We start from the raw sequence: 14196 nt of genomic DNA, 5'->3' as shown, positions 1-14196 counted from the left end.
AAAATATTAGCTCTTTGAATTTTCACAATGGCCCTGTTAAACATATTACTATTATTATTACCATCAAAATCCACATTTCACAGATAAAGAAATTGAGACCCTAAAAGAGGCCCAAGGTTATGTAGTTATTAAGTAGCAGAACAGGGATTTAAATTCAAGTCATCCATGCTTTTAATAATTGCACTCTGCTAGCTTTCTGTCCTACAAGAAGCCATTCATGATCTCTTCAACTACTAGAAATTGCTCCATTCACTCTAGCTTGATCTGAATTCCTAGGTTGGCTATTTATTTCCATCTTGACTTACAATTATTTTTACATATGTTTTGACTAGATTATCTACTAGCTGGTAAAGTTCTTTCAGGCAAGGACCATTTCTCATTCGTCTTTGTGCCTACGACTAAAAAGGCATAGCCCTATATGTAGTTGATAATGGCACAAACCCTGGAATCAGACAAACTTGAGTAGACTGAATGTTTCTGACGTGTTTTGTGACATGAGCTTGAGATTTACGTGCCTCAGATGCCTCACCTGCAAAGTGTGCTAATCTTTCTTGTGCTTGTGATGAAGATTAAAAGACATCAGGCACATCAAAATTTTGACATAGATCCTGATACATAGCAAGTGCTCATGAAATACCTATTGTTTCCATTGTTGCCGCACAGAATAATGAGTCTTTAATAAATATTTGTTAAATCATTAATTCCATTTCTGGGACTACATATAGATCTGGCTGGTAACAAGCATGAAAGAGGCCATACGTAAAGTTACAGGACAAATGTCTTCTATATGCAATCAAATATTTCTGCTTTCATGTCTATTGACTGACTGATCATCCATTCCATTTCAAGTTTTAACTTGTAACAAACAGCTGTCCATTATTGACTACTATTTTATTTTTGTGCATATGAAAATAATATTCATTAGATAATGTTCAAATAATATCAGATAGGTAAAACGTAAGGACAGCATAAGTGGAAAATTCATCCAGAATATTGCACTGTTTTCATCTGTAAAATGAATAATAAATCAGAAGCCCTGATTAAGGCTAATTATATTTATAAGGAATTAAAATAAGAAATATTAAGAATAATCATTTTAATTACACCAATTGGGAATAAGAACTAATGGGTTTGTGAGCTGTTTGTTGTTCTAAATAGTAATAAAAACACCCAGATTTTTTTTCCAAGAAACAGGTAGCAGATTCCTTCATTCAATCCTGAATTATAGATTATATATAGATATTTCCTTCTTAAATTCTCTTGAGGAAATTTTTAATGAAGGATGTTACAACTCAATAAGGCAAATAGTGTTACAAACTTGAATCTCTTCTCAGACTGTGAAAACATTCAAGAACACAGGACTCCCTGATCTCCAAATTGCTTTCTGTTACAACACGAAATTCAGGCTTGGTCAAAAAATGTTATGTGAACTACAAAGTGTTGCTATAGTGGAAAACCACATATGATATATGTATATATTTCTTTCTTGCAAGTGCTTCCCAGAATAATAGCCATTGTATTACATTGGATGGGGAACAGAGGCATTATTTTAAATAAATCTGCACATCACCTTAAATGTTACATCAGCTTCTCATGTGATTTCTTTTTAGTCTTCACTTTTTAATCTTTCACTTTCATTAGCGGAGTTAGTAGGGAGGACGATAATACAAATGTCTTTACAAAGGATAAAATGCTAAAGGTGGAATGAAATTAGATGTAGGGAAATCATTTAGAAGAACATTTAAATAATCTATTTGAAAATTAATGAGGGCTTGAATTAAGATTCATTTCCATTATCTAAAATAAACTTTTTTATTCTTCATAATATTTTCCCTGCAAGTTCTAGTAGTAAAGGTGTTTCCCATTAAATGGGCTTACAATTTAATGAAGCAGTAAGTTGTTTAAATCTAAAATGTATAGGGACAAAGTAGGTGATATACGAGTTACTAGAGTTGAAACATAAATTCATTTCATTTCATGAGTCTTGGAGGCTCTGTGTGATTACTGTTCAAGTAGAGAATCTCTGAGAACCTTAAAGCAATGAACTCTGAGAAAGAAGGAGCTAGCTTAACTGATTAGAAAAGGCAGAAGGTAAAGCCCCAGAGCTAGGCAATGTGGAAAGTGGATTAACACATCATGTCATGCAGCGGTGGTGGTAACTCTCTCCAGGTGAGTATAAGATGTTCCAGAACATGCAGGACAAAAAAAAAAAAAAAAAAAAAAAAAAAAAAAAGGTGGGGGGAATTGCTGAAGGCTGTCCTGATATCACTAAATTGGAGTCATCCTAAAATACCAGGCATGATTGTGAAGGGTGATGAGGCAGAATTAAAAATTAAAAAAGAAGAAAAGAATGCACTTACAAAGTATTTACAAACCAAAACCAAAAGCCTCATCAGTGGTTTCCAAGGGCTGGTGGTAGAGTTAGTGAATTGACCACTTAATTATGGTAGTGGTTACAGGTTGTATACATTTGTCAGAATTCATAGGATTATATGCCAACAAAATATGAATTTTCCTGGAAGTAAATTATACTCCTTAAAGCCTGAATAAAAAGTATTAAAAGTAAACATGATTCACTTAAAGGTCAGCTTGCTAATAAAAGCTAAAAAATACATGTATGTGAATGATTTATTCTACATACTCAAAGTTAAATTAATGCATGTGAATCCAGAGATAACCAGAGTTTAGAAAGAAGGGGCCTTAAAGTGCATATTGAACTCTTTTAACTGCTGGCTTAATGATGATGTGTATTCCTTATTTGTAGGAATTTCAAATTTCACACAGTTCTGTGTCTTGAATGTGAATTTCTTTCTTTTCCTTTTTTTTTTTTTGTGAGATGAAGTCCGGCTCTGTTGCCCAGGCTGGAGTATAGTGGTGCGATCTTCACTCACTGCAACCTCCGCCTCATGGGTTCAAGTGATTCTTCAGCCTCAGCCTCCCGAGTAGCTGAGATTACAGGCATGTGCCACCATGTCCAGCTAATTTTTTGTATTTTTAGTAGAGACGGTGTTTCAGATGTTGGCCAGGTTTGTCTCAAACTCCTGTCCTCAAGTGATCTGCCTGCCTCGGCCTCCCAAAGTGCTGGGATTACAGGTGTGAGCCACCATGCCTGATCTTGAATGTGAATTTCAGAGGAAGAGATGAGAGAAATTGTGCCTGATTTGCAGGTCCTTACGCAATTCTAAACTGAGGAAATGTTTGTAATGTCACAGGTTGGTTTCTCAAGAAGCATACAGTGACACTGAATTTAGTGGGCAAGCTGTTTATTAGAGAAGGGAAGAGGGAGTAAGCAAGGTTGTGCCATCGATTTAATGCATACACTGCACTCTGGAGAATGGTACCCCATTCTTGCAGACTAGTGGCTCTGCATTGACACTCCAGCTGTGCCCTTGGAGTCCATTGTCATGCTCTATCAGGCCAGACACCTCTGAATCCAGTCGGTGTAATGACCAGTAGATAACATGGATAAGGGTCCTCTTCAGCATCTCCTTTGCTGAAAAGTACATCCTGATCTGATATGATGTTATGGGAGATCACAACACAGTGGATCAGATAGGCTCAGATAATAGTGCTGGCTGAGGTCCTGTATGCAGAAAAGGCAAAAATAGACACATACATGAAATGTGTCTACTCCTGTGAGAATGAAATGCTGGCTTTTTCGTGATTGAAGTGCCCCAATGTAGACAACTTGCCATAAAGTGGTCTGTTGGCCCCCTGGAGGAATAGTCCCATATCTGGCCTCAGCACTGGTCTCTATTGTAGCAGACTGAATACTTGGCAGAAGGAGTGCCTAGATAAGCCTTGGTGAAAGTCAGGGTCCATGCTTTTGGGTCTATGCATAGCCTCCATTTTTTTTCTTTCCTTTCCTTTCCTTTCGTTTCCTTTTTCCTTTCCTTTCCTTTCCTTTCCTTTCCTTTCCTTTTTCCTTTCCTTTCCTTTCCTTTCCTTTCCTTTCCTTATCTTTTTTTTTTTTCCCTCTTGGCTGCTTTATTTGTGTCCATCATAACTGCACTGACATGGCCAATGACAGAAGCTGGCTGATATCAACCTAGTGGCCAATTTGAGTGCTTGCTTGGTTAGCGACTCTTCTGTGGTGAATGCCCTCTGGTGGGCATCAACATGTGATGTAAACATCTTCACACTTTATGACCACTCTCCTATGTTCATCTATATACCTATATTCCAGACATCTTTCTACCCAGTCTCCCTGGGTTTTACGTTCCAGGCCTCTGATCAGCAGCCAGGTCATTTGTTACTGCCTATGAATTTGTATATATCCTAACCTTCATGCAATGTGGATGACAAGGTACACCATCTGAAGCTCTTTCCATTAACAAGATCTTTCCTCACTTCTGTTTTTTAAGGCTTCCCATGAATAAAACTGCAGTTCAGCTGTCTGTGATGAATTGACCCATACATAAAGCAAATTTTGTCTTTTATCTCCTCCTGGATGGCTGTATGGGATCCCTCATATAGCCAAATGTGTGTTGGTGCAGTAGCTGTGAGTGCCATGGGAGTCTGAGCTAACTGCTCACGTAACTTGCTTGCACCCGTTGGTGATGCTCAAGCTTGATCCTACATGCACCATTGCCATTTTATAATGGATTGTTGCTGGGTCTGCCTGACTTGGTGGGGTCGACAGGATCAAGGTGATAACTGGCAATTCCCTGGCCATGCTCATTTGATGTCAGGCGCTCTTTCTTTCCCAGGACCCAGTAGCCAGTAATTTCTCTAACAGTATGAGATACTATGTTGCAAATGGCATGGTCTTGAAGTTTAGGGAGGTTTTAATGTAATGGTCTCACTAGTAATCACATTAAAACTCCCTTGGGTTCAAGACCATGCCATTTAATAGTTTCCATTATTTAAAAATAAACTTTTTTCATTCCTGATAGTATTTTTAGTTCAAGTTCTAGTAGTAAACGTGTTTTCTGTTAAATGGGCCTCTGACCAGCAGCCAGTTCATTTGCTACTACTGTCTATAAGCTTGTATATATCACTGAGGATTGTCAGAAAGCCCACATTATATGTAGATGATAGATAGATAGATAGATAGGTAGATAGATAGATAGATAGATAGATAGATAGATAGATAGGCAGATAAATAAATAGACAGACAGATAGATGCTGCTACCACTGATTACCACCAACAACACAGGGCCTGTTGGATTGCATTTCTCAGCAGGCAAGGGTGCTTACTTTATAAGGACTTATTTTTCTCTGAACATCACAGAAAGATGGCAGCTTTTCACATACCTTAGTATATGAGCTAGAGCAGTATTTGTAGATTTGAAATATGCTGCCAGAAAACCCAAGAGGTGAACAGACAATATACGTCCTTTTTCAAGGTAAGATGTGCAAAGTGTAATAATGTATCTTTACTTTGGAGCGTCTATCCTGACAGATCCTACACCACTGAGTCCCTAAAAATTGTACAAGAATTGGAAGGTTTCTAAACTTCACTATGTTTACCTCCCACCCACAGAGTGATGTGTCTTTCTGAGAACTCCAGTATGTTCAGCACCTCTCTCTCAACGGGTCTAATAAACATCATGCTACCAATGTAATGGGTCAATGCGATGTTCTGTGAGAGGTCCAGATGGTCAGATCTCTTCATACTATATCAAGTGAGGGAAAAGAAGAATTAGGAAAGCCTTGAAGCAAAACTCTAAATGTATTGTTATTATTTTTGGTTGATTCCATATGAATACAAACTGGCTCTCATCTTTCCTTTCTCACTGGCATAGAAAAGAGTACAATCACCCAATCAGTGACTCCGTGATATGTTCTTGATGCTATGTTTATATTTATCTGCTTAAACAAAGATACCATTCCTGGCATGGTGGCGGCAAACAGAGCTGCTACTTGGTTGACTGCATGGTAGTTTATAATCATCTTTCAGAAATTATTCATTTTCTATAGGAGCCAGCTTGGAATTAAAATATCAAACTTCCACTCCTGCTTCCTTTAAGGGTGGCACTAATCTCCTGAGTTCTCCTCTTTTTTCTTACTATGTAATATTGTTTTTTTGTTTTGTTTTATTTTTGTTCAGTCTCCATAGATACTGTCAAAAATTGCCAATACCGACTATATGACTATATTTCAAGTCATCATGGTAGGATATTTTGAAAAGATTTCTATTAGCAATAATTGTGTCTTGGATAAACCTCACTGGCTATGATACTACCACTGTGCAGGGTGACTTAGGTTCAGAGGCTTGGCTTTCCTACTACAATATCTCTTACCACAAAGACCAAGGGTTCAATGTGGAGGTGTGCCAACTTCATAGTTGCCAACAACTGCATGCTTGTGTCCCCTCAACATTCACACGTAGAAACTCTAACTTACAATGTAGTGATATTTGGAGATGGGGCCTTTGGATGGTAATTAGGTTTAGATGAGGTCATGAGGGTGAAATTCTTCTGATGAAATTCCTTTCATAAAAGTAAATAAGAGAGCTAGAAAGTTATCTCCCTGACATGTGAGGATGCAGCAAGATGGCCATCTGTAAACCAGGCAGGGGCTGTCACTAAGAACCTGCTCACGTTGGCATCGTGATCTTTGACTTCCAATTTCCAGAACTGTGAAAAGTAAATGTTGTTTAACCAGTGTATGGTATTCTGTTCTGGCAGAAGAAGAGATGCAGCTGAAGGAAAAGAGAAGTTTGAAACATGAAAAGACTCTCCAGGCTCTGTTGATTTTTGAAGATGAAGGGGTAATGTGACAAGGAACTCGGGTGGCCTTAAGGAACTGAAATTTTCCCAGCTGACAGCTAGCAAGGACATGGGGACCTCAGCCCTACAGTTGCAAGGGCCTAAGTGCTGCCAGCAACCTGAAAGACCTTGGAAGAAGATTTTTCCCCAAGGTTATGAGACCCAGAGCAAAGGAGCCACAAAGCCATTCAGAATTTTGACCTACAAAACAGTGAATTCATTACATTTGTGTTACTTGAAGCCTCAAATAACTTCTGAGTCTAGGATAGCTTCTCAATTGTTCTTGCAAGGCTATCTTTTAGTATGCTGCATTTTGGAACACAGCCATCATGCTGTAAGAATCCCAAGCCACATAGAGAAACCATGTTTAGGTGCCCCAATCAGGAGGCCCAAGTGAACCTAGCCTTCTAGTCATTCTTGCCCAAGTATCAGACATGTGATTGGAGAAGCCTCTAGGTGATATTAAAGGCTTGTGTTTTTGTGTTCCAGTCTTGCCAGCTTGGGCTTTAGACACTGGGGAGCAGAGACAAGCAATACCCATTCAGGAAACAAAATCTATGAGCATAACATTATTGTTGATTTATACTCCTTTTTAAAACACACACATAGTAAGCAGAAAAGAAAGGAAGGAAAAAATCTCTTTCAAATACAAATAGGGATAATTTATTTATTTCTTTAGAGACAGTGTCTCACTTTGTCATCCATGCTGGAGTGTAGTGGCACGATCATAGCTCACTGCAGCCTCTAACTCCTGGGCTCCAAAGATCATCCTCCCCCAGCCTCCCAAGTAGCTGGGACTTACAGGTACACACCATCACATGCAACTAATGTTTATTTATTTTTTGTAGTGATGGGGTCTTTCTAGGTTGCGCAGGCTGATTTAAAACTCCTGGGTGCAAGAGATCTACCTGCTTTAGACTCCCAAAGTATGGGATTATAGATGTGAGCCACCACATCCAGCCAAAAGAGGGATGATTTTTAAAGATCCCATATCTAGAGTGGAAAAGAGATAAAATTCTCTCTAAAATAGTTATGAGGAGGAATTTCAGTTTCAGAGTATAATTGGATGAAATTGCAGAGGAAAATAATTTTTTTAATGCACTACTTTATAACTGAGTCTGTGTCTCCTATGTGATAAATGCTGCATCTTACAGTTAACCGAAGATATACATTTAATATGAAAGGAATAAGGAATTTATTTAAAGTAACAAGTCAGTGAAGTGATTAATTTTTCTATAGAAAATTATTTCTAGATTTTTCAATTGTTCAATTTTTCTTTTAAAAATCTATTGAGACAAAATTTTACTATCTTATTTCTGAAGGATTATTTATTTTAGAAATACGTATATATGTTATATATAACAATATGATCTTTTATTTCTATTAAGTTTTACAATTTACAACTCCATTTAAATGGAAAATTTAAATGGAAATGTGCATACTGTTGGGACCTACTTCTCAGAAAAAAAGATTCTTTTCAAATTATTACTGTTTATTTACAATGCACCTGATCACCTGAACACTCTGATAGAGATGTAAAGGAGATGAATGTTGTTTTGATAATTGCTAACACACTGTCCATTCTGCAGACCAAGGGTCAAGGAGTCATTTCAACTTTCAAGTCCTATCAATTAAGAAGTATATTTCATAAGGGTATAGCTGTCACAGATAGTGGCTTATCTGATGGATATGGGCTAAGTAAATTGAAATTCTAGAGATAATTCACCATTCTAGATGCCATTAAAAATCTTTACGATTCATCGAAAGAGGTCAAAATAGCAACATTAACAGGAGTTTTGAAGAAATTGATTCCAACTCTCATGGATGACTTCAGTGGAGGAAGAAACTGCACATGTAGTGGAAACAGCAAGAGAACTAGAATTACAAGTGTAGCCTGAAGTTGTGACTGAATTTGCTACAATCTCATGATAAAACTTGCAAAAAGATGAAAAGTTGCTTCTTATGGATGAACAAAGAAAGTGGTTTCTTGAAATAGAACCTACTCCTGGTGCAGATGCTGTCATCATTGTTGAAATGACAAGAAATGATTTAGAATATTACATAAACTTGATTGACAATGCTGCATCAGGGTTTGAGAGGATTGACTCCAGTTCTGAAAAAGGTCTGTCGGTAAAATGCTATCAAACAGCATCACATGCTATGCAGAAATCTTTCTGGAAATAAAGACTCAATTAATGCAGCAAACTTCATTTTCTGAAATTGCCACAGCCGCCCCAAACTTCAGCAGATACCACCCTCATCAGTCAGCAGCTATCAACCTCAAGGCAAGATCTTCCTCCAGCAAAGTGATGACTCTCTGAAGGATTACATGATGGTTAGCACTTTTTTAGAAATAAGATAGTTTTAATTAAGGTACATACACTGTTATCTTAGATGTAGGATATTCCACAATTAACAGACTATGGTATAGTATAAACATAATTTTTACATACACTGGAAAACCAAAAAATCCATGTGATTAACTTTATGGCTATCTTGGCTTTATTCAGGTAGTCTGGAAATGAAATTGCATTATCTCTGAGGTATGCCTGTATAGCAAAACAGCACAAAACTTCCTGCCAGATAGAAAGCAGAGAAAAAGTTCCTGAATGGAAAACAGAATGGCAACACGGCCTTAACTTTGAGCAATGAAACAAAGCAACAACAGCTGAAAACCCAGTTTACTGAAAAACCTTCCTGCAGTTGAGAGTGTTTTGCATGAAACTCTCTTGTGACCTACAAGGTATTATGTTGATGCAAACAATGACTAACCCTTCAAGGACATTCCAGGCACATGGCAAGTAATACAACTATTAAACATTAAGCAGGTAAATTTATGGTCACATTTTATAATGCATCCTAATTAACATTGTTCTCTAAAATCTGAGAAGTAAACATTTATTTTTAGTTTAATAGAAAAAAATCTACTTATCTATTTTCTTCATTTGATATGATTATGCATAAATTTTGTGAATCGTTGCACCCACCCTTAAAGTGCTCCCAAGTATCACTAAATTTTAGAAAATGAAGCTATTAATAATTATTAAGGTCTCAAAGTAAAAACCTATGACTCAGAGAGGTTAAGGAACCCAGGAAAGATCAACTGTACAGAACAAAAGCACTAAAGCCTTAGCTTCTTGATAACACATTCAGTCATCATTGATTCATTTCATAAAACATATTAAGTTTTAATACTCAGCCACTATTTACAGGATTACTGCCTGAAAAGTTTACAGTCTATGATGATAACTTTAAATTTCTAATCTTAAATGTACTGAAAATAACCAGAATATTTACATGAGAAAGCATCTATAAAACACCCAGAATACATTAAGTTTAGTATAGATGATGACTGATAAAATGTAAATTTAGAAAAATACCCCAACAAACAAGTGTTCTAATACATAATCCATTGAGAGAATTTTGGAGCCCCAAAACCATTTTTTTAAACCAAAGACCCTTCCTTGTTTACTATTACTTAAGGCATACCATACAGCAATGCTCAATCCAATTAATTCCCCTTTTATATGTTTTGTAGAATTGGACTCGATTGTCATTCCCCAAAATTCTATAGACGTTTTTCATAGAAGATATTTCCAAAGTAGCCTATATAGATATACTTAAAATTTAAATCTAGAGTCAGTGAAGAGATATTTTTATTGTTTGTATATTCTGTGAAACCAGGTCACAGCTATCATATTCACAGCTGTTAGCCATCTACAATCTCAGCCACAGTATGTTGCCACTGGAAGGCAGGTGTACGTTTCTTTTCACCCAGGTTGAGGGAAGCATTGGGACATTTGATCTTTTGTCCTTAGTTATAACTAATCTATTGTGTGTGGTTTATAAACACATACACCCTTACTTTAATCTCACAGTCTTACTCTGAAAAGGCTATTATAAGAACTTTGGGGTCCTGAGATTGTATTTTTAGTTTTGACTTAAGAACATATTAGTGCATGGTCAAAAGTTCAATGTTTCATTGGGGGTTTATGCCGTTATGTTTGATAATCTTTTTAGGTGATATTGGTCAGAATAGGCTAGGGTTACATTCCCATGACAAATAGAGCCTGAAATCTCTGAGGCTTAAAACAGTGGTTTCTTGCTCACACAAAGTACAGTGCAATTCAAGCAGTCTTTCTTTCTTTTTCACTGACTCCATTTTGTAGCTAATTCATCAGAAACATGGTACTGTGGCAGAGAAAGGGAGTGATGAAGGAGGCACACTGGATCTTAACTCCCTTTACCAGCAATGACACATGCCACTTCCACTCATACTCTTTTAGAACTACATAGTTTCATGGTCTCAATATAACTGCCAGGAAGGGGAAGCCAGGAAGTGTGGAGCCAGGCAGATCATGGACTTTGGGAGCACCAGTAGCTTCTACCACATATCTGTTGCCTACAGCTACACTGTCATCTCTTTTCTCCAATTGGCAAACATTACTGATTATCTTTCTATATGCAAGGATTTATACTACATGAGAGATGATTCTGTTACCAGAAAGGGGTCCTGATCCAGACCCCAAGAGAGGGTTCTTGAATTTCATGCAAGAAAGAATTTGGGGTGAGTCCATAAAGTGAAAGCAGGTGTACTAGGAATGTAAAGGCATAAAGAATGGCTACACCATAGGCAGAGTAGCAGCATGGGCTGCTCAGCTGCTTATAGTTATTATTACTTCTTGCATATATGTTAACAAGAGGTGGATTATTCATGAGTTTTCCGTAAAAGGGGTGAAAAATTTCTGGAATGGAGGGTTCCTCCCCTTTCAGACCATATAGGGTAAATTCCTGACCTTGCCATGGCATTTGTAAACTGTCATGGCACTGGTGAGAGTGCCTTTTAGCATGCTAGTGCATTATGATTAGCATATAATGAGCAGTGAGGACGACCAGAGGTCGCTTTTCGTCTCCATCTTTGTTTTGGTGGATTTTTAGCTGGCTTCTTTACTGCCACCTGCTTTATCAGTAAGGTCTTTATGACCTGTATCTTGTGCTAACCTCCTTATTCTGTGATTAAGAATGCCTGCCCAATAAGTAAGACTCAAGTTTCATTTTACCCAGCTCCTATTCAAGATGGAGTCGCTCTGGTTCAAATGCCTCTGACAATCCCAGAAATAAATAAAATGGCATCTCTACTTTCAAGCATCCTGCTATATTGAGGCTACAGGAACAAAAATCATATTATAATATAGTCATATGTGAAGAAGAAAGAAAATTCCCTAGATAGAGGCCTAAATCATTTTCTATGGGCAGAATCACAGAGAAATATGAAGTTAACCCTTGTTGTTTAACAAGGAATCCTTAAAATACTACAGAGGTGATGACATATTTGCTGGGCATTAAAGAAAAAAAAAGGCTTAGACAAGTTTGATATGGAAAAGAGGGCAGTGAATGAGAAAAGACAGAAAAATGTGAGAAGATTGGGTGGAACTGAGGAATGAAGAAGGGACAAAGAATCTAAACACAAGGGTGTTGGTATATAGTAAAAGACTTGGGCTTTATGAGTATATACGTGATGTACGTATTCAGTTTGCTCATCTGTGGAATGTGAGTTGCTAGAATGTTGTGTTTTGCTATTTGTTTCTCCCACTATTATTTCTGCTTATGAATAGGAATCAAGGCAAACATTTTATCAGAGCATTCCAAGTTCTAATCACATGGCTTTTTTTCCCCTAAATTGTATTTTTTTCTCAATTTCTGAACAATATTAAACTATAAGTCATAGGATATATTGGGTGAATTTATTCTTAGGTGATTCTCCCTCCTTTCAGATTCCTTTCTAATCCAATTAAAATTTATATAACGTACCTAGCCATCCAGCAAAGCAATTTAGAAATGGGTTCCCAAAGACTAACTGTGTGACAGTAGGTAAATTAGATCCAGAGTTTTAATTGTTGGAAAAACAAGACTTAAAATGAAAACTTTCTAAGGTTCTGATATTATGCTATAGTGATGTTTGGGCGTTCAGCAATAGGTTAAACAGGTCAATAACATGGGACTGTAAGAAAAAAACAACAAAAAAGAAAAATCAAAGAGAAGAAAAAGGGAAAATAGAGTCAAAATTCAGAAGCTATATGGTCCGTTTTCTTCCTCTTCCTTGACAGGAAATAAAAGTGATGAATGACCAGAAAAAACGTCAATAGCAAACACTCAAGAATATGATCTTGAAATGTGCCTTTATGTTGTTTTCTTAAATGTTTAACTTTTTTTATATAATTAAATGAAGTGTTTATAGTCATTGCTAGACATTCCATCATTATCAAATGCTATTATGTCTTATACAAATGTCTAAGCATTTTTAGCTTAAAAATATAAAATCATTTCTGTAATTTTCTGCCTTACTATTTTTCATTTTCAAATACCATTCTTTCAATAAGGTAATCTTCCAATCGTTTTGAAGTTGTTAATCACCATTTATTCATCTTGTATTATACCTACTGGCCACTTAATGTATATTATTTCACTTAAATCTTAACAAAAACAACACAAGGTTGATATTACTTCTATTTCATAGCTACAGAAACTGAAATTCAAATTTTCCATTACAACAGACTAGCTGTGGCAAAAGAAAATGTGAATTTATACAAATGACGTAACTCTGTTTCTAAATTCGTAAAATGTGAAGAATCATAGAACGCATCTAAAGGGATTATTGTGAAATCAAGGAGGAGAAAGCTAGTTAAACTGGTAGACAAACTGCAATAGAAGTTGTTAATTCAAAACCTACAATTATTCTTTTGGAGAGTTTCTTTTTCTCTGAGTGGCAATTCAACTTAAATATATTAAAGAAACCCAATCTTTGACGTTGCTTAAATGTTCACTTCCAGCCCTTCCTCTTTCCAACTTCCCCAAGAAGCATATGTTAGACAGGGGAGGAGACCAAACCAACGATTGCAGAATTACCATTATCTCTAGCACTATTCATTGTAAAATAACTAAATGCTATTTTGAAGAATTAAGTAATTTGCGAAACTAAAAATGAAATAAATTACTTATAAATAATTTGAAAATTATTTTAAAAGTCTTTTGGTGCTGTTTTCTATGCCCTTCCTCTTATGGTGTCAGTTTTATTTTTTTCCGTCGAGTTATTTGGTAGGTGAGTCTAATCTCCAACAGTGCCCCACCTCTTTCTTTCAAAAAGGCCTGAGTTGAAAAATGGCTCAACACTTTTCCTACAAGCTCACAATGAGGATCTCCTGTTCTCCCTGCATTCGGCCAGACTCTTCTCTTTTTGCATGCTTTCCTGTCTCATGCATAGGGTGCACAACTGCCTGGGATATCTAGACAGAGCTACCGCACGCCTGGCTTCTAGGTCGGGCTACAGAGTACTTCGGATATGGCAAGTCACGACCCATCTGGAATGACAGATCTACCTGCCTTTTTGGCTTTCTCCCTTGGTCAAAACTAAAATCCGAAGTGGAGTGCCGCGAGCCATAGAGAAAGTGCCTATAGCTTTGACAGCCGCTTGGAGCATGCTCAG

General features: G+C 36.9%; 1 pseudogene; it reads right to left on the bottom strand.

Annotated features, from left to right (window-relative positions):
• Positions 1-6052: 6052 nt before the first annotated feature.
• On the bottom strand, positions 6053-6201 carry LOC116528313 (annotated as a pseudogene).
• Between the last annotated feature and the right edge of the window lie 7995 nt (positions 6202-14196).

The sequence above is a fragment of the Sapajus apella genome, unplaced genomic scaffold (genome assembly GCF_009761245.1).
Source record: "Sapajus apella isolate SASKATOON/1434 unplaced genomic scaffold, GSC_monkey_1.0 scaffold2, whole genome shotgun sequence".
NCBI lineage: Eukaryota > Metazoa > Chordata > Mammalia > Primates > Cebidae > Sapajus > Sapajus apella.
This window is presented reverse-complemented; position numbering and strand designations above follow the sequence as displayed.